A 22820-nucleotide genomic window follows, 5' to 3' on the forward strand; every position below is an offset into this window, starting at 1 on the left:
ATCCCAGGACCCTGAGATCATGACCTGAGCTGAAGGCAGATGCTTAACCAACTGAGCCACCCAGGTGCCCCTCTTAAAAATAAAAAAAAAAAAAAATTAAGATTTTATTTATTTAGTCATGAGAAACAGAGAGGAGAGAGAGACAGAGGTACAGGCAGAGGGAAAAGCAGGCTCCATGCAGGGAGCCTGACGTGCGACTGGATCCTGGGTCTCCAGGATCACGCCCTGGGCTGAGGGCGGCACTAAACCGCTGAGCTACCCGGGCTGCCCAAAATAAAATATTTTAAAAAGTGGGATCCCTGGGTGGCGCAGCGGTTTGGCGCCTGCCTTTGGCCCAGGGCGTGATCCTGGAGACCCGGGATCGAGTCCCACATCAGGCTCCCGGTGCATGGAGCCTGCTTCTCCCTCTGCCTGTGTCTCTGCCTCTCTCTCTCTCTGTGACTATCATAAATAAATAAAAATTAAAAAAAAAATTTAAAAAGTGGTTAAAAAACATCTTTTCATGTGTTTATTTGCTATCTGTATATCCTTTTTGGTGAAATATCTGTGCATGCCTTTTGTTCATTTTTAAATTAGATATTGTTTGTTTTTCAAGATTCACTTATTTTTTATTTGAGAGAGAGACAGTGAGCAGGGGGAAGGGTAGAGGAAGAGGGAGAGAAAGAATCCTCAAGCAGACTCCCTACTGAGCATAGAGCCTGACTCAGGGCTTGGTCCCAGAACCCTGAGATCATGACCTGAGCCAAGATCAGGAATCTGACACTTAACTGACTGAGCCTCCCAGGTGCCCCTTTTTATTTGTTGTTATTATGTAGATTGTTCTTTTACTGTTGAATTTGGAGAGATATTTACATATCCTGGATATTCCATTAAAAAATATCTTTATTGCTTTTTCTGATTTCAGAGGTAATACGTGCTCATGATTCTAAAATTCCAGCACTTCAGAAATATATAATACAGAATGTGAAAGTTCTCGGTCATCCTAGTACAGATCTAACCATACTAACTGATCATCAAGAGGCTTTTTTCTTATGCATACACTATAGACATACTTGCATAAACACGTTCTATTTTAACCAAATGGGGTGGCATAGGAACCATTTAAAACTTGCCTTTGGGGCAGCCTGGATGGCTCAGTGGTTTAGCACCTTTGGCCCAGCGCATGATCCTGAAGACTCGGGTTGGAGTCCCACTTCGGGTTCCCTGCATGGAGCCTGCTTCTCCCTCTGCCTGTGTCTCTGTCTCTCTCTCTGTCTCTCATGAATAAATAAATAAAATCTTTTAAAAAAATAATAAAACTTGCCTTTGTTTCACTTCTCAATGTATGATGGACATTTTTACACATTGACTGGTGGAGACCTACTTCATGCTTTCAAACATCTGCATAATTGTCCACTTATACACGCAAGACTTTAGAACTGCAATGAAAGCATTCACTTGAAAGGCAGGAAAGTTCCCATTGTATTTTATGTTTCATTTATGTTTGGCATTTATCATCCTGAAGCATATGGTTTTTCAGAATCTAAAAGCCAAAGCAGCTGCCAATTTTAAATGAGCTCCTGCTTCTGACTGAAAAATCAATAATGTGGACCAATGGCCCTTTATATTTTATGTATGAAAGTTTTCTTAGCCTCTTCCCTAGATTTGTCCTTAGGAGCCTCCTACCCTCCTGGTGTAAATTCAGCTTTGGGCAAAAAAAAAAAAAAAACAACTCTAGGTGTCAAGCTACAATCAGCCCCGGGAACAGAGCTTTGGGACCTTTGTTTTGCTGTTTTGTAGAAATGGATCTAGTGTTTTGCACAAAAGTTCCTGTCTCACTTTGTGACCAGACTAAAAGTCCAAGTCTCAACAGTGCTTCCCCGGCCCTATGTCAACTGTGCTCTGTTCTTTGTGGACCTCCTCTCCTGCCTCTGGCTCACTGATGGCAGTCCCACCAGCCTCTGTGCCCTTCCAGAAGCAGGTACATGGCTGGCCGTGAGCTTTGCCCTGGGCTCCCCTTCTTTGAGATCTCCTCTCCCACACCCCAGCCCAGCCCACACCACTCACTCCTTCACCCCTTCCTTTTTGCTCCTAGTCACCTCCTTTAAAAAAAAAAAAGATTAGGTACTTTATTTATTTATTTATTATTATTATTATTATAAAATATTTTATTTTTTTATTCATGAGAGACACAGAGTCATAGGCAGAAGCAGGCTCTCTGTGCGGATCCTAATGTGGGACTCACTCCCAGGGCCCCAGGATCACAACATCGAGCCAAAGGCAGATGCTCAATCGCTGAGCCACCCCTAGGTACTTTATTTAAGTATAGCATATTTGTCAAGGTAGGTCAGAGGTATGATTTCCCAGTTTGCACATATTTTTAAAAAATATTTATTTACTTATTTTAGAGAGCGAGAGAGCAGACACAGAGGGGAGGGTCAAAGGGAGAGGGAAAGAATCTGAAGCAGAGTCCATGCTGGGCGTGAAGCCTATCACAGGGTCGATTTCATGACCCTGAGATCAGACCTGAGCCAAAATCAAGAGTGGATGCTGAACTAAACCAGGTGCCCCAGTTTACACAGATTTCTAATAGAAAATTTTGAGAAAATGTTTCAGCAACGTAAGGCATAGCTCTTGAATATCTAGAATACTCATCTTTCTTTATTCTGGGCAACAGAAGGATACAAACTTAAACATTTAAAATAATGTGATAAAAAAGGAACCTAAAAAAATTTTTTTTTCACAAACCATCTCCCCACCCCTGCCCACCTGTGGTAACACAATTTCATCTCTGAAGAGCTGTTAAAAATCCTCTTATCGAAGGACAACAAAAGAAGTATGAATGAGGGCCCTGGCTGCTCTCATTAAATAGTAATCTTGTCCACAAGATTTCCCCCTCCCACAGCCTCTGCTGGTTTTGTTTTAAACCATGGTGAAGTATCCCTAACATAAAAGTTAGCCATTTTGAAGTATAAGGTTCAGTGGTACAACACCACACCTACAATGTTGTGCAACCAGCACCACCATCCATCTCCGGAACTTTTCATCCCATAAACGAAACTGAGAGTCTGTCCCCATCAAACACTCAGCCTCCGCCCCTCCCCCTCCCTCACCCCCCATCACTCCCTCTCTGTCTCTTTGGAGTTTGACAACTTCAGGGACCTCCTAGAAGTAGTCACAAAGTATTTGTCTTTTTGCTACTGGCTTATTTTGCTCAGCATAATGTCCTCAAGGTTCATTTCACGTGGGAGCAGATGCCAGAATTTCCTTAGCTTTTTTTTTTTTTTTCCTTAGCTTTTAAGGATGAATAACATTCTGGTGCTTCTGGGTGCTCAGTGAGTGAAGCGTCTGCCTTCAGCTTAGGTCATCATCTCAGGGTCCTGGGATCCAGGCCTGTGTCGGGCTCCCTGCTCAGAGGGGAGTCTGCTTCTCTCTCTCTCTCTGCCTGTCACTCTCCCTGCTTGTATGCACTCTGTCAAATAAATAAAATCTTTAAAAAAAAAGAGAGAGAAAAGAAAAGAAAGAAAAGAAAAGAAAACAATCTCACCAAGCCCTAGTTTCCTCTTCTGTGAAGTCAGAAGATGACCCCTCTCCCACGGTCACCATGAGGAGGAAATGAGGGAAGAAGGGGAGCTCAGCCTAATGACAGGCACGTGGCACATAGGAAAAGGCCAATGATTGTGGCAGATGGCATTTGGCAAAGATGGCCACGACGGCATCTTCCATCCCACATGCTTTTCTAGAATCTTGTCACCCCATCAAGAGATGGAGTGTAACGCCATCATCCCCTTGGTCTTGGATGCAGGCAGACTTATGACTCACTTATAACTAATGTGATATAAATGACACTCCATGACTTAAAGGATGGGTCATAAGAGGCTATGCAGCTTTTGCCTCGTTTACTGAACATCAGTGCTTGGAGCCCTGCATGGTCATGCCAGAGACCCTTCATGAAGCCCACATGCTGTAGGGGAAGCCCAGACCACATGGGGAGGCCATGTGTAGGTATTCTGGCTGACTGCTCCAGCTGAGGTTCCAGCTGGAAGCTAGTTTCAGTTTTCAAATATGTGAGTGAAGGCACTTCCACATGATTGTAGCCTCCACCATCCAGTTCCCTCACCCCTCCCAGCCTTTGAGTCTTCCCATTTGAAGCCTCAGACCTCACAGCACAGGGTCAAGCCATCCTTGCCATTTTCATTGTTCATGCCTCACCCACAGAATCCATCAATGTAATAAATGGTGGTTTTATACCTGTAGGTTTGGGGCTTTTTGTTACACAGCTGTTGTAACTAGAACAATGATACCAATGCTGTCCTGCCAATTCTATCTGCTTAATATACCTGAATCTGGCTACTTCTCTCTGTCCATCTCCACTTCTTCTACCTTAGCTTGAGCCTTTATGTTTTACCTGCATCAGATTCCAAACATGTCTTTCTGCCTTCCACCTTGGCCCTCCAAACCTTCCCCTACACCGATTTTTCTAAAACACAACTGCAGCTCAATTACCTCAACTCAATCCTTACCCAAGTAATAACTCCTACTCATCTATAATGAAAGTCTGGGGAGATTAATCACAACATTAAAAGACCCATAATTTAGGGAAAACATGAATCACTAAGAAGGCGGTATTTTACCTTACTTTATTCCAGTCTGCTCCAACACTGCCTGGAAAAAAAAAAGATAAAGAACTTGATAATGCTCAGAACATTTGATATTTTTGGAAACAGAAAGTAGGTTCTCTGCTTGGGAAACATGTAAGTACTCTGAGTCTATCCAACCATGAGGAGTTACCTTAAAACCCTTTCAGGCCTTGAGAATTCCAGATTCAAAGGTAAAAAAATGATAGATTCTTGAGTTAGGAACTTAATCACCTAAAGGAAAATTAGATATAATTTAGTCCTACATGCTTTTCAAGCACACAGCTGTTCTTAGATGGGTCCATAATCCAGAATGAAGCCTTGGGCCTGGGATACCAGGTGAATGAAGCCCTGGGTGAGCAGACGCAGGAATTCAGGGTCCTCATTGATAAATGTTGCCAACCCAACATTTTCTTAAAGTTCATCGTTCACCCTTCACCCTTTAAGTGTCAGCAATGGGGTGCTTGCTTTTTATCTTTTTTTTTTTTTTTTTTTTTTTTTGGTAATCTCTACCCTGAACATGGGGCTCAAACTTAGGACGCTGAGATCAAGAGTTGCATGTTCTTCTGACTGAGCCAGCTAGGTGCCCCCATCTTATTTTTTGTTTTATTTATTTATTTTTAAAGTAGGCTCCACACCCAACATGGGGCTTGAACTCACACCTGAGATCAAGAGTTGCACTCTGTACCAACTAAGGCCAGCCAGGCTCCTGTTAACAGATATATTTTATTTTATTTTAACTCTTTTTTTTTTTAAGATTTTAATTTATTTATTCATGAGAGACAGATACAGAGGCAGAGACAGGCAGAGGGAGAAGCAGGCCCCCTGCAGGGAGCCCAATGTGGGACTCTATCCTGGGTTCGCAGGATCATTCCCTGAGCCCAAGGCAGGCCCTCAACCTCTGAGCCACCCAGGCATCCCGGCAAATACATTTTTTTTTTAAATTTTTATTTATTTATGATAGTCACACAGAGAGAGAGAGAGAGGCAGAGACACAGGCAGAGGGAGAAGCAGGCTCCATGCACCGGGAGCCCGACGTGGGATTCAATCCGGGTCTCCAGGATCGCGCCCTGGGCCAAAGGCAGGCACTAAACCGCTGCGCCACCCAGGGATCCCCCGGCAAATACATTTTAAAGACTGTTGCTCTTCAGAGGTTGTTTTAACCAATCCTTTAGAAGTTGAGACTCCACTAGGTGCTCCCTCCAGTTGTAACTGTTTTCAGAACTTCAGATCCGAAAGACTTGGTTCTTCCTGACTTACACAGTATGTGGCCAAGATTACTTTGGAAAATATAGTAAAATTTCGTAGTAAACTGCAATAAAAAGGCCTTTTAAAAGTGGGAAAATGGAAATAATTTTTTAAAATGTCTTTTGTCTTTGAACCATGAAGTTTTGCTTTGAATATGGCTCCTTGCCATTGTCACTTTTTTAAGAGCTAAGGTCTCTTGTATAAGCCTAAAATTCTTATGTTGAAAGGCACTTCCTTCTGTTATTTTATCACCTTCCTGGTTTTGTCTAATCTTACTCAGATTACGGTCATATTTCTTGGTCTTTTTAATGTGCATATTAAAATTTCAAACACAGAGTCTTTGTTCTGTAGTCTTGACTTTTCATGCACTCTTAGACATATTTTGGGACACTTACAAAGAAGAATGTTTTGCTTTAAATATTCTCATGTTTTTAAACCCACTTTGTCATGTTCAACTTCTAAAATTTTCATGAGTTCTGGTGAGGTATTCTATTTAGAGAGTATTTTGTTTTAATTAAGCCCATCTTAAGAGACATTTGTTTTTTTGCCAAGAATGTGCTTTCTCCCTTAAAAATCGGTTATATTTATAACATTCATAAACTAAGTTATTAGCAAAGGCAAAATTTTAGCTGCACCATTGCTGCGTCTTCTCAGTTCATGAGAATAAAAGAGAATAGGAATGAACTAAGCCAAAGCATAATGACAAATCAAGATATTATGAATACACATGGACTTTATTTTCAATAATTTTTTCTTAAATGCTGAGTTTTAAAATTGTTTTGTAGAATAATTTCTCATCTCTGAAAAGAATGCAGAGGGTAGGCTGCTATATTTGAGGGCTGGTGTGTTTTATTTGTTAATGTGTGCCTGCTCTAACTATGGAGAAAAGCTACAGCGGAAACTTCAAATTTTTCCTCAATTTGATTAGGCTGCACTTAAAAATTAAAATATTTTTTTCCTAGATATTACAGTACATCACCATATAATAGAATATATCGAAAATACAGAAAAATAGACCCAGCGAAATTAAAGTCATCTACAGACCTCTTACCAAAGGGCAACCGGTATGAGTATTTTGGTCTGTTTTGTTGGCAATATTTTATTTTATTATTATTATTTTTAAAGATTTTAAAATTTATTTATTCATAGAGACACACAGAGAGAAAGGCAGAGACACAGGCAGAGGGAGAAGCAGGCTCCACGCAGGGAGCCCGTCGTGGAACTCGATCCCGGGTCTCCTGGATCATGACCTGGACTGAAAAAGGCGGCGCTAAACCGCTGAGCCACCCGGGCTGCCCTTATTTTATTATTTTATTTTATTTTATTTTTTGGGAATATTCTATATATGACTTTTCCTTCTTACATGGTTAGGATCATATTGTACACATATATATTTTTAAAGATTTTATTTTTATTTATTCATGAGAGACAGAGAGAGAGAGGCAGAGACATAGGCAGAGGGAGAAGCAGGCTCCCTGTGGGGAGCCCAATGTGGGACTTGATCCCAGGACCCCAGGATCATGACCTGAGCTGAAGGCAAATGCTCAACCACTGAACCACCCAGGTGCCCCAAGTCTGTACCCCTTTCATCCATTCGCCCATTCCCCAGCTCCACCTCTGACAACCACCAATCCTTTCTCTGTATCTATGAGCTCATTTGTTTTGTTTTCTTTGTTTTTAGATTCCACATATAAGTGAGATCATACCATATTTGTCTTTGTCAACTTACTTTGCTTAGCATAATGCCCTCAAGGTCCATATATTTTGTGGCAAATAGCAAGATTTCATTCTTTTTTTTATGGCTGAATAATACTTCATTGTGTATTATATATAATTATATGTATATACGTGATTTTCTTTATCCATTCATTCAATGAGCCAGGGATTGAATATATCTTTTCAAATTAGTGTTTTTGGGGTACCTGGGTAGCTCAGTTGGCTGGGCATCTGATTCTTGATTTTGGCTCAGGTCATGATCTCAGGGTCATGAGATTGAGCCCTGCAACAGGCTCCATACTCAGCACGGAGTCTGCTTGTCCCTCTTCCTCTGTTCTTCCTCTCCCTCTTTTTCATCTGTCAAATAAGTACAAAATCTTTTAGAAAATTAGTGTTTTTGTTTTCTTTGAATAAATACCCAGAAGTGGGATTGCTGGATCATAATTTTAATATTTTGAGGAACCTCCATACTGTTTTCCATAGTGGCTGTGCCACCCATAGTGCATGAGGGTTCCCTTTTCTCTACATCCTTGTCAACTCTTGTTATTGTGGGTTTTTGGGGTTTTTTTTTGATGCCTCAAAACTTAAAGTTTTGCAATTCAAAGTTCTAGTTCCCAAAGAGCTTCATCCTCCCAAAAGGAAACCCTGTCCTCATTAGTGGCAAGCTACTCCCCATCCCTCCCTTCCTCCAGCATCTGTCAACCACCAATCTGTGCCTGTCTCTGGGGGTTTGCCTATTTTAGCTGTTTCATATAAATGGAATCATACAGCATGTGACCTTTTGTGTCTGGCTTCTTTCACTCAGCATTATACTTTCAAGGCCCATCCATGTAGCATATACCAGTACTTCATTCCTGTTTATGGCTGAGAAACGTTCCATTCTAAATATTATTATATATTAACACATATATAATCACATTACATAATTTATTATATATTATTACATATTAACACACATATAATAACACATGATACATTACATATGTTTGTATAGATGACAATATTTAATAAGTTAACACATGTATGTTGCACATATATCATAATTTATCCATTAATTCATTGGTAGGCATTTGGGTGGTTTCCATCTTTTTGTAATTATGAATAATGCCATTATGAACATGTATTTGTATACAAGTATTTGCTTCAATACCTGTTTTCAATTCTTTTGGGCATACCATATACCTAGGCATGGAGTTGCTGGATCATATGATAATTCTACATGTAGTTTTTTGAGGAACTGTCAAATCGTTTTCCATGATGGCTGCACCATTTTGCATTCCCACCAGCAGGCATGAGGGTACCAGTTACCCACATCTTCACATGGAGACCGTATTTTGAAGTTGGGTGGGGGGCTTTCTGATTCTTGGTCACTGTAGTTCGTCCATGATTAGTTTTGATTACCATCAGTGCTATCTCCCTGCATAATTCCCAGAATGGAATGTTGGCTGAAGAGCACCCATTGTGATGCTCTGGTAATGACCTTCTGAGTCCTGTTAGCTTGAAAATTCACACAAAAGCTGGAAGGAGTTTTGGAAGAAATACAGTTCAGAGCATCTTCTCTTGTCTCTGCTTGAATGCTTCCTGTGATAAGTGCTCACAGCACCATGGGGTGGACAATCCCATTGTTGGGTATTGGTCTCCTTTCCCTGGGGCAGAAATCCATTTCTTTAGAGGTGGAGTTTCCAAGAAGGCTCCCTGGAGAAGGGGAGGTCAGAACTGCACTTTGAAGGTATTGAGTTGACCAGGGAAGGAAATGTGGTGATATGTTCCCAGAAGAGGAAAAGCCAGAGGAACATTTTCCAACCTGGTCCTGTGTACCCCAATGGAAGCCTCACCAGGGGCCTTGTTGGGCAGGTTCTTTGGTGAATAACCCTGAGAGAATTTCAGTTACCCCCTACAAGCCCCCCCTTCTTCATCATCTGTCCATGTCTTCAACATCCGGTGGCATCCCTTGGCCTGCCTGTCTGAGCCCCTTCATTACTCCTTGTCTTGGGTTTTCTAGGAGACACTTTGTTATCAAATCCTCCAGGACAGGCAAGTGCAACATCTATAATTAAGTGTGTCTGTTATTAAATCCTACGCCTTAATGAAGAATTCTTGCTGAGGTGCATGGAGCGTGAGTGAGGAAGTAAAATGTCCTAGAATTCACAGAAGCTCCGAGCTGCAGGCTGGGATAGAAATGAACAAAATCCCCAGTGACTGAGCTACAGACTGTCCTCATCTAGGAACTTCTCACCGTGTCCTGATAAGCCACTTCTTGCCTCCAAGGAAGAATACTTGGGAGTTAAACTGATAAAGAAGCCAGCTCATAGTTGTCACTGTGGCTGGGGACAGGGTGATACATAGATAAACAGGTAAAATTTAAATTGTGTTTTAGTGAATATGATTGTGATTTCTTCCCCTACGAAATCTGTAAATAGCAGAGCAGGACTGTTTGAAAGCTGGTTCCCTTTTCTTTTCCATGTATTTTTTCTTCCATCTTCATCTTGTAGAGTGTAAATGATCCCAGGGCTGGGTATTTGTTGCCTAAGTAGGAAGCTAGTGCATGGCTAGAAGTTAAATAGAACATGTCATACGTGCCATCTTTGGGAGAGACAGAGTTCTATTTGGTTTTTTGTTTGTTTGCTTTTTAAAATATTTTATTTATTTATTTGACACAGAAAGTGTGTGCACAAGCAGGTGGAAGGGCAGAGGGAGAGGGAGAATGTGGGGCTTGATCCCAGGACCCCAGAATCATGACCTGAGCTGAAGGCAGATGCCTAACTGACTGAGCCACCCAGGCACCTCTAGGGTTCTATTTGATTTCATGGGCAAGCCCCTGCTATTTTTTTTTTTAAGATTGTATTTATTTATTCATGACAGACAGAGAGAGAGAGGCAGAGACAGGCAGAGACAGAGGGAGAGAAGCAGGCTCCATGCAGGGAACCCGACGTGGGACTTGATCCCAGGTCTCTAGGATCATACCCTGGGCTGAAGGTGGCGCCAAACCGCTGGGCCACCGGAAGCCCCTGCTATTTTAGAACCATTCCCTGACTCTAGGATTTCCCACCAGAAGGAAGACTCAGGCTGTTGCATCTTCAGGCCCAATGAGCAACCATTGACATCTGGTGGATGGCTCAGTGGGTAGCTCCCCTTGGCTTCTGGTTGTGGGAGATTCAGGGGAGGGCCAGGCGTTGGAAGGACTCTCAGGGAAACCACCTTTCCTCTGTCTTCTCTCCCTTTCCATATTCTGGTTATTATGTTCTTTTTTATTAAAGATTTTAGGGATCCCTGGGTGGCGCAGCGGTTTGGCGCCTGCCTTTGGCCCAGCGCGCGATCCTGGAGACCCGGGATCGAATCCCACGTCGGGCTCCTGGTGCATGGAGCCTGCTTCTCCCTCTGCCTATGTCTCTGCCTCTCTCTCTGTGTGTGTGTGTGTGTGTGTGACTATCATAAATAAATTTAAAAAAATTAAAATAAAGATTTTAGTTATTTATTCATGAGACACACAGAGAGGCAGAGACATAGGCAGAGGGAGAAGCAGGCTCCATGCAGGGAGCCCAATGCCGGACTCGATCCTGGGACTCCAGGATCAAGCCCTGAGTCACAGGCAGATGCTCAACCACTGAGGCACCCAGGCGTCCCTCCATATTCTGGTTATTAATAATGCACTTTTCCTTTTCATTCTTGGTACTCTGGCTGTTCTTTTGGGCCAGGCCAATGTGCACTTCACTTTCTTAGATTTCCTCTCATCCTAATCACAAAATCCCTCCAGGCTGAGCTGCTTCTCAGAAAACTGGCAATTAGAGGAAGAAGCCAGTCTTTTACTAACACTTCATTTGGAGCCCCGTCATAAATAATTAACCTGAAGTTACACTCAGAAAACAAATGGATGGGGTGCAATTAGTGATGCTGTGTGGGAGCTTTCTCTCCTGGGGTTTTACCCCATTCACAAAATCCAGGAAGCGGATACTCACCTTTCCATTAGCAGGAATGAGCTGTCCGCTTTCTAACACTTAGGGAGGAAACCACAGCGAGCCACTTTTCTCAGGCACTTGAATGTGAGATTTGTGCCCAAAGCCAGCGTCTGAGGCCCAGGACAGCATTTCCTCCCACCAGCACCTCTTGGCCCCTGAAGAGGTGCCCATCACTCCCCACCCCCACCCCCAGCCCACAGTTGATTTTTTTTTTTCACAGTTGATTTTGATGTCCTGCCAGTTTGGTCTCATTCCTAGGGGATGACAGTGGAGGGTGCAGGGTGCATTCAGAAGGGGCTATGGTCACCCTGACTCAGATTCTGTCTTTGGCTAAAATGGTCAAGGTAAAGAGGTGGCTAGGATGGATTCTTCCTCCTTCCTTCCTCCCACCTTTCCGTCCTCCCTTCCTTTCTTTCTTTTAATTGAGATGAAATTCACATAATATAAAATTAACCATTTTGTCACAAAAGGGAAAGTGCTATGTGATTCCTCTTACACGAAGTACCTAGAGTCATCAAATTCACAGAGACAGAAAGTAGAATGGTGATTGCCAGGAGCTGGAGAAAGGGGAGGGGGAGTGAGTGTTTGATGGGGACAGAGTTTCTTTTTTTTGGGGAGGGGGACAGTTTCTGTTTTGGTCTATGTTGGGGTTCTGGAGAGGGATGGGAGTGATGGTTGCACAGCAATGTGAATGTCTGATAGTCATTATCATGTTATATATATTTTACCACACACACACTACACACACACACACACACACACACACACACACACACGGGTGGCTCAGTTGGTTAAGGAGCCAACTCTTGATTTTGGCTTACGTCATGATCTCAGGGTCCTGGGATCAAGCCCTGCATGGGGCTCCCCACTCGATGAGGAGTCTGCTTATGGATTCTCTCTCCTCCCTTTGCCCCTCCCTCTGCTCATGTGCTTGCTCTCTTTCTTTAAAATAAATAATCTTCAAATATATATATATATATTTTTTTTTTAATTAACCATTTTGAAGTATATAGTTCAGTAGCATTTAGTACATTTGCAATGTTAGTACAACCATCACCTCTAACTAGTTCCAGAACATTTTTATCACCCCAAGGGGAAACCTCATACCCATTAAGGAGTCATGCCCTGTTCCCTGAAGCCCCTCTCCCCAATCCCTGGCAACCACCAATTTGCTTTCTGTTTCTATGAATTTACTTATTCTAGATAGTTCATCTAACTGGAATCATGCAATATGGGATCTTTTGTATTTGGCTTCTTTCACAGATCACAATGATTTTTGGGGTCATTTTTGTCATAGCAGGTGTCAGCGCTATGGTGTTTGTTGCTTTTTATGACTGAATAATATTTTGTGGTATGGATCTGCCACTCATTCATTGATGGTCACAAGGGATGTTTCCACCTCTGGTTGTTATCGTGCTGCTGTGAACATGTGTGTTCGATAATTTATCTGGGCACCTCTGCTGGGAATGTTCAGCAGCTTTTTGCTCTCAATTTCTTTTTCTCCTTGTCAAGAAGGCTTGCAGCTGGGTCAGCCAAGAAATTAAAGAGGAAATAAAAAAATACATAGAGACTAATGAAAATCAAAACACAACAGTCTAAAATCTTTGGAATGCAGCAAAAGCTGTTTTAAGAGAGAAGAGTATAGCAAATACAGACTTACCTCAAAAAACAAGAAAAATGTCAAATAAACAACCTAAACTTATATCTAAATGAGTTATAAAGGGAAGAACAAAGCCCAAAGCCAATAGAAGAAAGGAACTAATAAAGATTAGACAGAAATAAATGAAATAGAGACTGAAAAAATAAACAAACAAACCCACGATAGAACAGATGAAACCAGGAACTGGTTCCTTGAAGAAAAAAAAAAAGAAGGCTCACAGCTTGCTCATCCTCACCTGTGGCCAGGCTGGTCCTGCTCTGGCCTCCTGTAGCTTGTGGGACAAACCACCTCTTGGAGAACCTGCCAGGTGACATGTCTCAGAGGGTCACAGCATTCAGAGGCCGCCCAGCAATTAGGAAGCTGTCTCATCATGCTCCCTGGGGCGGGTGCTCCAGGACGTGGGCGGGCAGTTCTGTCTGCCATTGGTTTTCTAGAAGTGCTGCAAGGAGCAGTCATAACTTCTGAGGGCCAGATGCACTGAGAATCCATTTCACTGAGTCACCTCTCGGCAAGCTTCACCTTCAATCTCTGGATATCCTGTCTTGCCTCATTTTTAGTATTAGCAGGATGTGTAAGCATGAGGATGCTGAAATGGGATGGAGGACAGTGTAAGTGAAACCCTGTCCCAGTATGGCTCATCTAATGACCTGCTGACACCCACAAGGGTCTCAAGAACTTGTTTCCTGCTGCCTGCATACATCTGATGAGAGCATGCTTCCAGCAAGGATGATGCGCTTTTAAGCTGGGACAGTATTAAAAATAATCTGCTATAGAATTCCTTTGTTGGGCACTTCCCAGACATTTTTAATTTTTTAAAAGATATGTTTATTTTATTTGAGAGAGAGATCAAGGTGGAGAGGGACAAAGGGAGAGGGAGAGAGACTCTCAAGCAAGCTCCCTGCTGAGCATGGAGCCTGACACAGGGCTCCGTCTTACCACCCTGAGACCATGACCTGAGCCAAAATCAAGAGTTGGACATTTAACCAATGGAGTCACCCAAGTGCACCCCCCTGCCAACCCTTTTCAATTTATTGAGGTGAAATTCACATCACACAAAATTCATCATTTTAAAGTAAACAGTTTAGTGGCATTTGGCACATTCACAGGGTGGTGTCTAGTGCCAAAGTACATTGCATCCCCCCACCTCAAAAGGAATCCTGTACCCATGAAACAGCCACTCCCAACCCAAACCCTTGGACCAGAATCAGGAAATTCAATCCTTGGGTCACCTGGGTGGCTCAGCAGTTGAGCATCTGCCTTCGGCTCAAGTTGTGATCCCAGAGTTCTGGGATCGAGTCCCGCATTGGGCTCCCTGCATGGAGCCTGCTTCTCCCTCTGCCTATGTATCTGCCTCTCTGTGTGTCTCTCATGAATAAATAAATAAAATCTTAAAAAAAGAAAGAAAAAAACTCAATCCTTGGTGTGAATTCAGGTGCTCAGTTGACACCTGTGCCACGTGGTAGGAGCTGAACAAAGAAATGACAGAAGACAGGAAAAGAAGGAGTCTTGGAGTGGGGGGTGGGGATGTAGGTGAGGACATCAGGCTGCATGTGGGCAACAGGCTGGGGACTGGCTATGTGAATGACAGTCCAGGAATAACCAGAATGTGTTCCCTTTTCTTTTGTATTCCCCAGGCCCAACAGTGTCTTGATAGAACAGGGGCAGCAGAGGCAGGACCATTTCTGGCCCCTCTATCCTTTCCTTACGTAGCCTCAAACAAATTAATTTGTGTCTGTAAGACTCAGCTCCCTTGTCTCTAAGGAGGGCTGAAAGTGTCTACCTGGTCAGGCAGCTGGGAGGACTCCAGGGTAGGTAGGAGGACACTTGGTACTGAGATTGCACACAGCAGGTACTTAATAGTAGCCCCATGGGGCACCTGCATAGCTCAGTGGGTAAAGTGTCTGCCTCAACTCATGTCATGATCCTAGGGTCCAGGGATCAAGCCTCACGGCAAGAACCCTGCTTGGCAGGGAGCCTGCTTCTCCCTCTCCCTCTGGTCCTCCCCCTGCTTATGTTCTCTCTCTCTGTGTTAAATAAATAAAATCTTTTAAAAATTTTAAAAAAATAGTAGTTCCTATCATATTGTTTCACTTATTCAGTGATGAAGATGTTGATGCAGTTGATGGAGGTGCTAGAGAAAAGGATGCAGAAAAGTGAAGAATGAGGGAGACTTCTGGAGAAGTCTCTGCCTCCACTGGGGAGAAGCCAAGAGACTTGAAAGCCTTTTAAGTCTTGAGGACACTCGCCCTGACTCACCTGCTGCGACAGGGTGTCTCCCTGCGAAGGTCCTGCGGTGGGGGGAGGGGATGGGTGGGTGGGAGGGCTTGCTTCTTGTTTCTTCTCCTCTTTGAACTTGGAAGCAAGGGAGGAGGGTTTGGAAGGCTGTGACTAAGCTCTCAGCCAGCTGCCCTGCAGCTTTCTGCTGAGCAAGCCGGCGCCAGAGGAGAAGGCGCCCCGGGCAGTGCATTCTGCAGCCGGACAAGAATGTGATTTCTGTGCACTGGTTTTCCAGCCCGTCTTTCACACACAGACAAATGCCGCATGCTTGAGGGCGTGTCCCTATTTCCTTGGGTAGAAGATAGTTCTTCAGTTCCCAAACAGAATCTGGAATTCGTTCTCCTTGGGAGGAAGCCACCGGGACCGCCTGAGGGTGGAGGAGACTGCCCTTCTCTGGGCATCCAGGGAAGACTCCACCTCCTCAATTGACCGAGACCACCAGATGCGGACGGTATGAGTTTCCTGGGGCGGCAGTCACAAAAGATCACGGAACAGGGTGGCTTCAAAACAACAGAAATCTATTCTCTTGCAGGTCTGGAGCCAAAAGTTGGAGAGATCAAGGTGTCTGCAGAGCCAAAGGGTGCCTCTCTCCTAGCTTTCAGTGGCTCCCAGCAAGCAGCATTTGGCTTTCCTTAGCTGTTAGCTGCACCACCCTGTCTCTGCCTCCGTGGCCCAGAGTCATCTTTCCTCTGTGTGTGCCCTCACTCTGTCTTATAAGGACTCTGGTCCCTGGATTGAGGGCCCACCTACTCCAGTATGATCTCATCTTAACGAATTGCATCTGCAAAGACCCTACTTCCAAATTTGGTCACATTCTGTGATTCCAGATGGACATGACTTTGGGGATGGGGGGCACGCTGTTCACCTCAGTACACAAACAGAAACTCCAAATGGCAGCCATGATCCAAAATTCCAAACACACAAGCCTGATACATAGAAACACGGATTCAAAGCCAGACTACCTACACTCCACTCTTTCTCCTCTTTTAAGCACTACTGCCTTCTGTAGGAATTTGTAAGGTTAAAACTTCCACAGCTCCCTTGTGCCCCTCCCCAGGCAACACTAGCCTGCCCCCAGGTAACCACTGTGCAGTTGGCATCCTCCGGGGAGCAGTTAGAGGTGCAGGGGTTCATTGGGGACAGTGTAGTGAGGGATCTTCATGTGTTCATTGCTAGCATATAGAAATACAGTTGATTTTTATGTCAATTCAGTTACTTTACTGAATTCACTTAGAAGTTCTAGGAGATATTTTTATAGATTCCTTGGGATTTTCTATGTAGATAATCCTGTTGTCTATAAACAGAAACACTTTAAGTTTTTTCCTTTGTCATCTGTCGGCCTTTAATATCTTTTCTTGCTTTATTGTGTGGGCTAGAACTTCCAGTGCTATGTTGAGTGACAGTGGTGAGAGTGGGATCCTGGCTTTGTTCCCAATCTAAGGGGAAAAACACCAGTCTTTCAAAACTAAGTGTTCTGTCAGCTGTAGGGTTTTTTTTTTTTTTTATAGAGTTTTATTTTTTATTTTATTTTATTTTATTTTTATTTTTTTATTTTTTTAAAATTTTTATTTATTTTTGATAGTCACACAGAGAGAGAGAGAGAGGCAGAGACATAGGCAGAAGGAGAAGCAGGCTCCATGCACCGGGAGCCCGATGTGGGATCCGATCCCAGGTCTCCAGGATCGCGCCCTGGGCCAAAGGCAGGCGCCAAACCGCTGCGCCACCCAGGGATCCCTATTTTTTATTTTATTTTAATTTTTTTTAAACCATGCAGGGAGCCCGATGTGGGACTCGATTCTGGGTCTCCAGGATCAGGCCCTGGGGTGAAGGCGGCGCTAAACCGCTGAGCCATCTGGGCTGCCCCTTTATTTTATTTTTTAAAATATTTTACCTATTTATTTGCGAGTGAGAGAGAGTGAGCGAGTACACGGGAGCAGAGCAGGGGGAGAGAGAAGAGAGACTTCCCAATGAGCAGGGAGCCCAAAACAGGGCTCAATCCCAGGACCCTGAGATCATGACCTGAGCCAAAAGTAGACGCTCATGTGACTGATCCACTGAGGTGCCCCTGTAGAGTTTTTAAAAAATCAAATTGAAAAAGTCCCTCTTTATGCCTAGTATCTGAGCATTTTTTATCATGAATGGGTGTTTAATTTTGACAAATGTTTTTTTTTCTGCATCTATTGATATGATCATATGATTTTTCTTCTTAATCTATAGATTACATTGATTGATTTGTGACTGCTCAACCAGCCTTGCATCCCTGGAATAGACCCCATCCAACCCTGGCATGTATATATATATATTTCTTCCATTCTTCTGCAAGCCCACCCATTGATTTAAAAGCTTTTATTGGTTATTTCTTTTCCATTCTAAAATTTCTATTTGGTTCTTCTTTATACCTTCCATTCCTTCATATATTCCATTCTATTTTTGTGTTTATATCACCTGTGTTCATAATTGCTCATTGAACATTTTCTACTGACTGCTTCAAAATCTAATTCAGGTAACTCTAACATCTCTGTCATCTTGGTATGGGCATCTATCAATTGCCTTTTTTCACTGCACCCAGGATTTTCTGGTTCTTGGTGTCATGAGTGATTTCCAACTCTATCCTGGATTTTTTGGTATTGTTATGCAGTCTTAGATAAATATTCTGTTTATGCTTGCTTCCTTTGACACCTCCAGCTAAGGAAGTGGGGTACGTATGCCTCCTCTTTACTACCAGGTGGGGGTGAAAATCCAGGTTCTCCACTTGGTGTCTGTGAATATTCTGGGTTGGGGTAAAGGGTACCTTATTACCGCTGAATGGAGATGCAATTTTAGCATCCCCCCCACCTCTGCTGAAACTACCTTGGTTGGGGGGTGGGGAGGGGCTAGGTCTTCATTATTGCTCCCCACATGGCCTCCAATGATACTCAGGGACCAGATGGCCTCGTCACTGCGGGTGGTCAGAGTCCTGACTCTTCCCTAGACTTTCTCCGACATCATCCTAGTAGAGAGAGATGGGGCCTCATTACTGCCTGGCTGGGATGAAGGTATAGGTTTTCCACTTGGCCTTCTCTGATATCATTCTGGGAGGGGGCATTGGCTTGGGACACCTCCTTTCAGCTTGAGGAGGGTGGAGGTCTAGGCTCCCCACTCAGACTTTTGCTGACATTGGTGGGGATGGGGCTGGCTAGAGTGCAGCCTTATTGTCTAAAAGGTTGTTTGCCTTGCCAAGCTGCACTTTTCCTGACCTTTTGGCTAGAGAGAGCAGGCTTTTGTTGGGTTTCTTTCTTTCTTTCCCTTTTCTTTTTTTTTTTTTTTTAATTTTTATTTATTTATGATAGTCACAGAGAGAGAGAGAGAGAGGCAGAGACACAGGCAGAGGGAGAAGCAGGCTCCATGCACCGGGAGCCTGATGTGGGATTCGATCCCGGGTCTCCAGGATCGAGCCCTGGGCCAAAGGCAGGCGCCAAACCGCTGCACCACCCAGGGATCCCCCTTTTCTTTCTTTTCTTTTCTTTTCTTTTTTCTTTTTTTCTTTTCTTTTCTCTTTTCTCTTTTTTCTCTTCTCTTCTCTTCTCTTCTCTTCTCTTCTCTTCTCTTCTCTTCTCTTCTCTTCTCTTCTTTCTTTTCTCTCTTCTGCACCAGTTGGTGTTTCTAGATTTCTGACTTCTCCAGCATCAAGTCTGAGATCTCTGAGGCAAAAAGAAAACCCAAGGAACTCACCATCATGTCATTCCTTGGGTCCCAAGGTGCCTAGTCCTCTTCTCCTTTCAGAGTCTTCTTTGGTTCATATACAATGTCCATGGACTTGTACTTGGCAGGAAGGACAGGGAAAATGACTTCTATTCCATCTTTCTGGAATCAGAAGTCTGTCTAAACCACATTATTTTTTTACAATGAAAGTGATCAGGATGTTTGGAATCTGCCCTGTAGGTTGATGGAGACAGATTGAACTTTGTATCATTGGGTGCCATGATTGGAAGACATACAACCATTTCATGTTTTTATTCCAGTGAATTAGGGTCCTCAATAATGAGTTTGCCTATTTGAAACCTTAGTAACAGGGACACCAGGGTGGCTCAGCAGTTGAGCGTCTGCCTTTGGCTCCTGGTGCGATCCTAGAGTCCTGGGATTAGTCCCACATCAGGCTTCTTGCATGGAGCCTGCTTCTCCCTCTGCCTATGTCTCTGCCTCTTTCTCTCCCTCTGTCTCTCATGAATAAATAAATAAAATCTTAAAAAAAAAAAAGAAACAAGTTATGGAACAAAGTGACATCAGAAGAGGGTCACAGAGTCCCCAGATTCCTCTATGCATCTGAGTTCGTCAGAAGACTGTTCAGATATAAAGTGTGGGACAATTCATAAGCAGAGGGCATGGAGCGTGGCAAGGGACATTCGAGAAGGCAGACATGGGGCGAAAAGACGGCAGCTAGAGGGTGGCAGTGACAGTGGGAGTCCTTACTGAGATTCACCTTTGCCTCTCCATTTTGTCAGATGGATTCTGCTTGGCTTGTGCAGAGTGAGTGGGGAAACTATGCTTCTGTGCCCAAAGGTGATGAACATTGGTTGACACTTGTTGTGCACCATGCACTGCCTATGGTACCATCAAGTTATAGCTCCCAGAACAACTGTATGGGGCAGGGTTGGTGGTGGTCACATTTCAGATGCAGAAACTAGGGCGTAGAGAGGTAAAGCAACTTTCTCAAGGTCACACAGACAAGAAATGGAAGTGCCTGGGCTGTCTGACTTTAGACACTGCATTATACAGTTACTAGAGGTAGTGTGCTGTGACACATCATGGCTGGGACCTAATGACCTTACTGGGTTTATGTGGCTTCTTCACAAAGGCAATGGATGACCAGAACTCATGGCCCTATAAGTCAAAGTGCAGAATCCCATTTGTTTGTGCACGGTTATGCCCTCTGGGTCACACAGCACTCAGTGATGGGTGTTGTTTGTCACTTAGCTGCTGGCTAAGAGCTCACTTTCTATTCAGAGGACCATGATCAAGGACAGATGTTCTATGTCTTTATGTTTGTCATTTTCACCCTTTTCCCTTTTAATTGCTTGTCCGTTAGTACACTCTGCACCCCACGATGGTTTTTCTGATGACTTTAAGCTGCACACTGCAGACTCTGACCAACTTATGAAGGGGACCTTTTTAAATTGTTTTCAGTAGGTCAGGGATGTACTATAAAAATGAAAAGCTAGATAAAAAAAAAATCCAGTTTTTTATTACTATAGAAGACACCCTGTGTGTAATAACTCTTTATATTGATGTCACCTTGAATGAGTATAATGCCTTTCTTCCCAAAGACAAATAGCTTGAACCGGTGGCCAAATTTTTTTCCCCCAGTTTACCATGAACACCAAATTTGATTGCCTTTTCAAGCAGAAATGCAAGTTACTAATCAGTCTAAACTAATTTACAATTTAAGAATCAATTGTGTGGATTCCAGGCAAGAGGACAGGATCAGGGTAGACTGCTTTAAAACCTGGGAAGAGAAGCGGAAGCTGTGGAGGACATGATGTCTGGGCTTTTGAAAATTTGATGAGGATGTGACTTGACACTTAGACCCCTGTTGTTTGCCTGGGCAATAGTGGAGAATGCTAATCTGCACAAGATCATCTCCTTTCCAATGAGATTCTTCAATGATGTTTCTTTCTGAGATGAAATTAGAGTTCAGAAAATATTATTTTCCTTTCGTGACCATGAGCTGACAGTGAGCTAGCCCTGTGTGCACCTTGCCTTCCCTGGACTGGACCAGACCCCTGAGCAGATGCAATGGATTAGTGAGGTTCCCATCTGCTGATGGTCACTGCTGTCACTGCTTTTCTTGACCACTATCAGAGGAGATGGGAACAGCTCTGTGCAGGGGCTGAAAGCAGCCATAGTTCAGGCGGCTTGGGCAGCCTCTTTCTGGCTGAGCAGAACACCGGTCTTGGCAGGGTTTTGGCTCCTGTGACTTTAGAGCCAGGAAAGGATGCTTCTATCCAATTTCACAGACTTTCATTTGGAGGATGGAGATGAATGTACAAAGGAGGAGTCCTCTGACCTTTCTGGAATGTGCACATTCTTGATTTCTTAAAACTATTTCTGCAATGGTCAGAGGGCTGATAAATGGGTTTCAACATGTTTTCAAAATGTCTTCTGGTTTTGATGGCTCTCTGTTCATTCAGCAGCAGTAACAAATGTTGCTTCCTCCCTTTCTCCAACATGGCAAGGCCCTGTAGTGGATGCTAGAGATGGAATAAATACAGACTAGAATCTCGGTTTGAAGGAGTTTCAAGGCTCAGAGCCAATCCACAGGAAACAGCAAACACTTTGAGAAAGGCTGGAAACAGGGTAGGACATCACAAGCCAATTACAAAATTATTTGTGTAATTATTTGCTTAACGGCTCTAATCCTGCTAGGCCTTAAGTCCCCTGAGAACAGGGACTGACTTGCTCTTTTTCATCATCATATTCCCAGCACCTGGGACAGTGCCTGGAATACAGCAGGTGCCTAAATATTTATTGTCTGAGTGATTGCAACGGGGTCTTAACACTTGTTATCTTGGAACAAGGTCTACCACACAAATTGTCTTTCTTACAAATCCACTTATAAAACTTTCAACTTCTGAGTAAACCACACATATGCTGGCCATATACTGAATGCCTATCTTAGTGGGTAAATAGGATACCTAATATTCTTATATGTAGGGGCAACTTGCATGTGAGCAGATTAGATAAATGCTATCTTGGTGGGATTGGGATTTAAGAGATCCTGGAGAACAGCCCTCTTCCCCTCCCCATCAAATTTTCCCATTAGATAGTAATTTCTTTGAGTAGTGAAGGTTTTGAAGTCTTCTGATTCCTCCCTTCAAGAACAAAAGGACACCCTACGCCTGTATTCCCCCAACATTTTTGCAGGCTTTGTCAAAATGGAGGCCAGGGCTCAGCCGTGGTGATAATACAACATTCTGCTTGCAGATAACTGGGCCATGCTTTACTCTGATGGGAATTGTCTTAGACGGACATCAGAGAGCAATTTTCAGGTTTATACTTTGAGAGAAGCACCTTGGATCACACATTAAGAAGCATAAAGAATTAGTAATTTGACATTTAAAGGCTTTTCTAATTGATAGTATCTTTGAGTTCAAAGCTCGACATATCACATTATCAAGTTCAATATGTGCTGTCATTTTTCTTGGTAACCATGAGGTTATCTTCAAGATAACCAAGCAGACAGGGACAAGATGGGGAAGCCACATCTCTAGGCTGGTCAAATCTACAACTCATGACACCCAGACCCTTTTCTGTTGCTTATTTGTTATGTAAGCTGCCAAATATCTTCTTTGCTCCCAGAAGTGTGCCCTG

The 22820-nt window shown here is 43.4% G+C and overlaps 1 protein-coding gene and 1 long non-coding RNA gene across 2 annotated transcripts in view; one reads left to right on the forward strand and one right to left on the reverse strand.

Annotated features, from left to right (window-relative positions):
* Positions 1-4490: 4490 nt before the first annotated feature.
* Positions 4491-10289, reverse strand: LOC144319526 (uncharacterized). Its single transcript, XR_013385338.1, has 3 exons — positions 8731-10289; positions 7787-7937; positions 4491-4644 (listed from the first exon to the last, which is right to left on the reverse strand). It is a non-coding gene; the product is annotated as an uncharacterized LOC144319526 (long non-coding RNA).
* A 5472-nt stretch (positions 10290-15761) lies between these two features.
* Positions 15762-22820, forward strand: part of CYTH3 (cytohesin 3) — a 97732-nt gene continuing 90673 nt past the window's right edge. Inside the window, exon 1 of the mRNA XM_077907756.1 lies at positions 15762-15924. The gene's annotated coding sequence lies outside the window, so the exon portion shown is untranslated. The remainder of the gene's footprint in view (positions 15925-22820) is intronic.

Source organism: Canis aureus, chromosome 8 (assembly GCF_053574225.1).
Source record: "Canis aureus isolate CA01 chromosome 8, VMU_Caureus_v.1.0, whole genome shotgun sequence".
Taxonomy (NCBI): domain Eukaryota; kingdom Metazoa; phylum Chordata; class Mammalia; order Carnivora; family Canidae; genus Canis; species Canis aureus.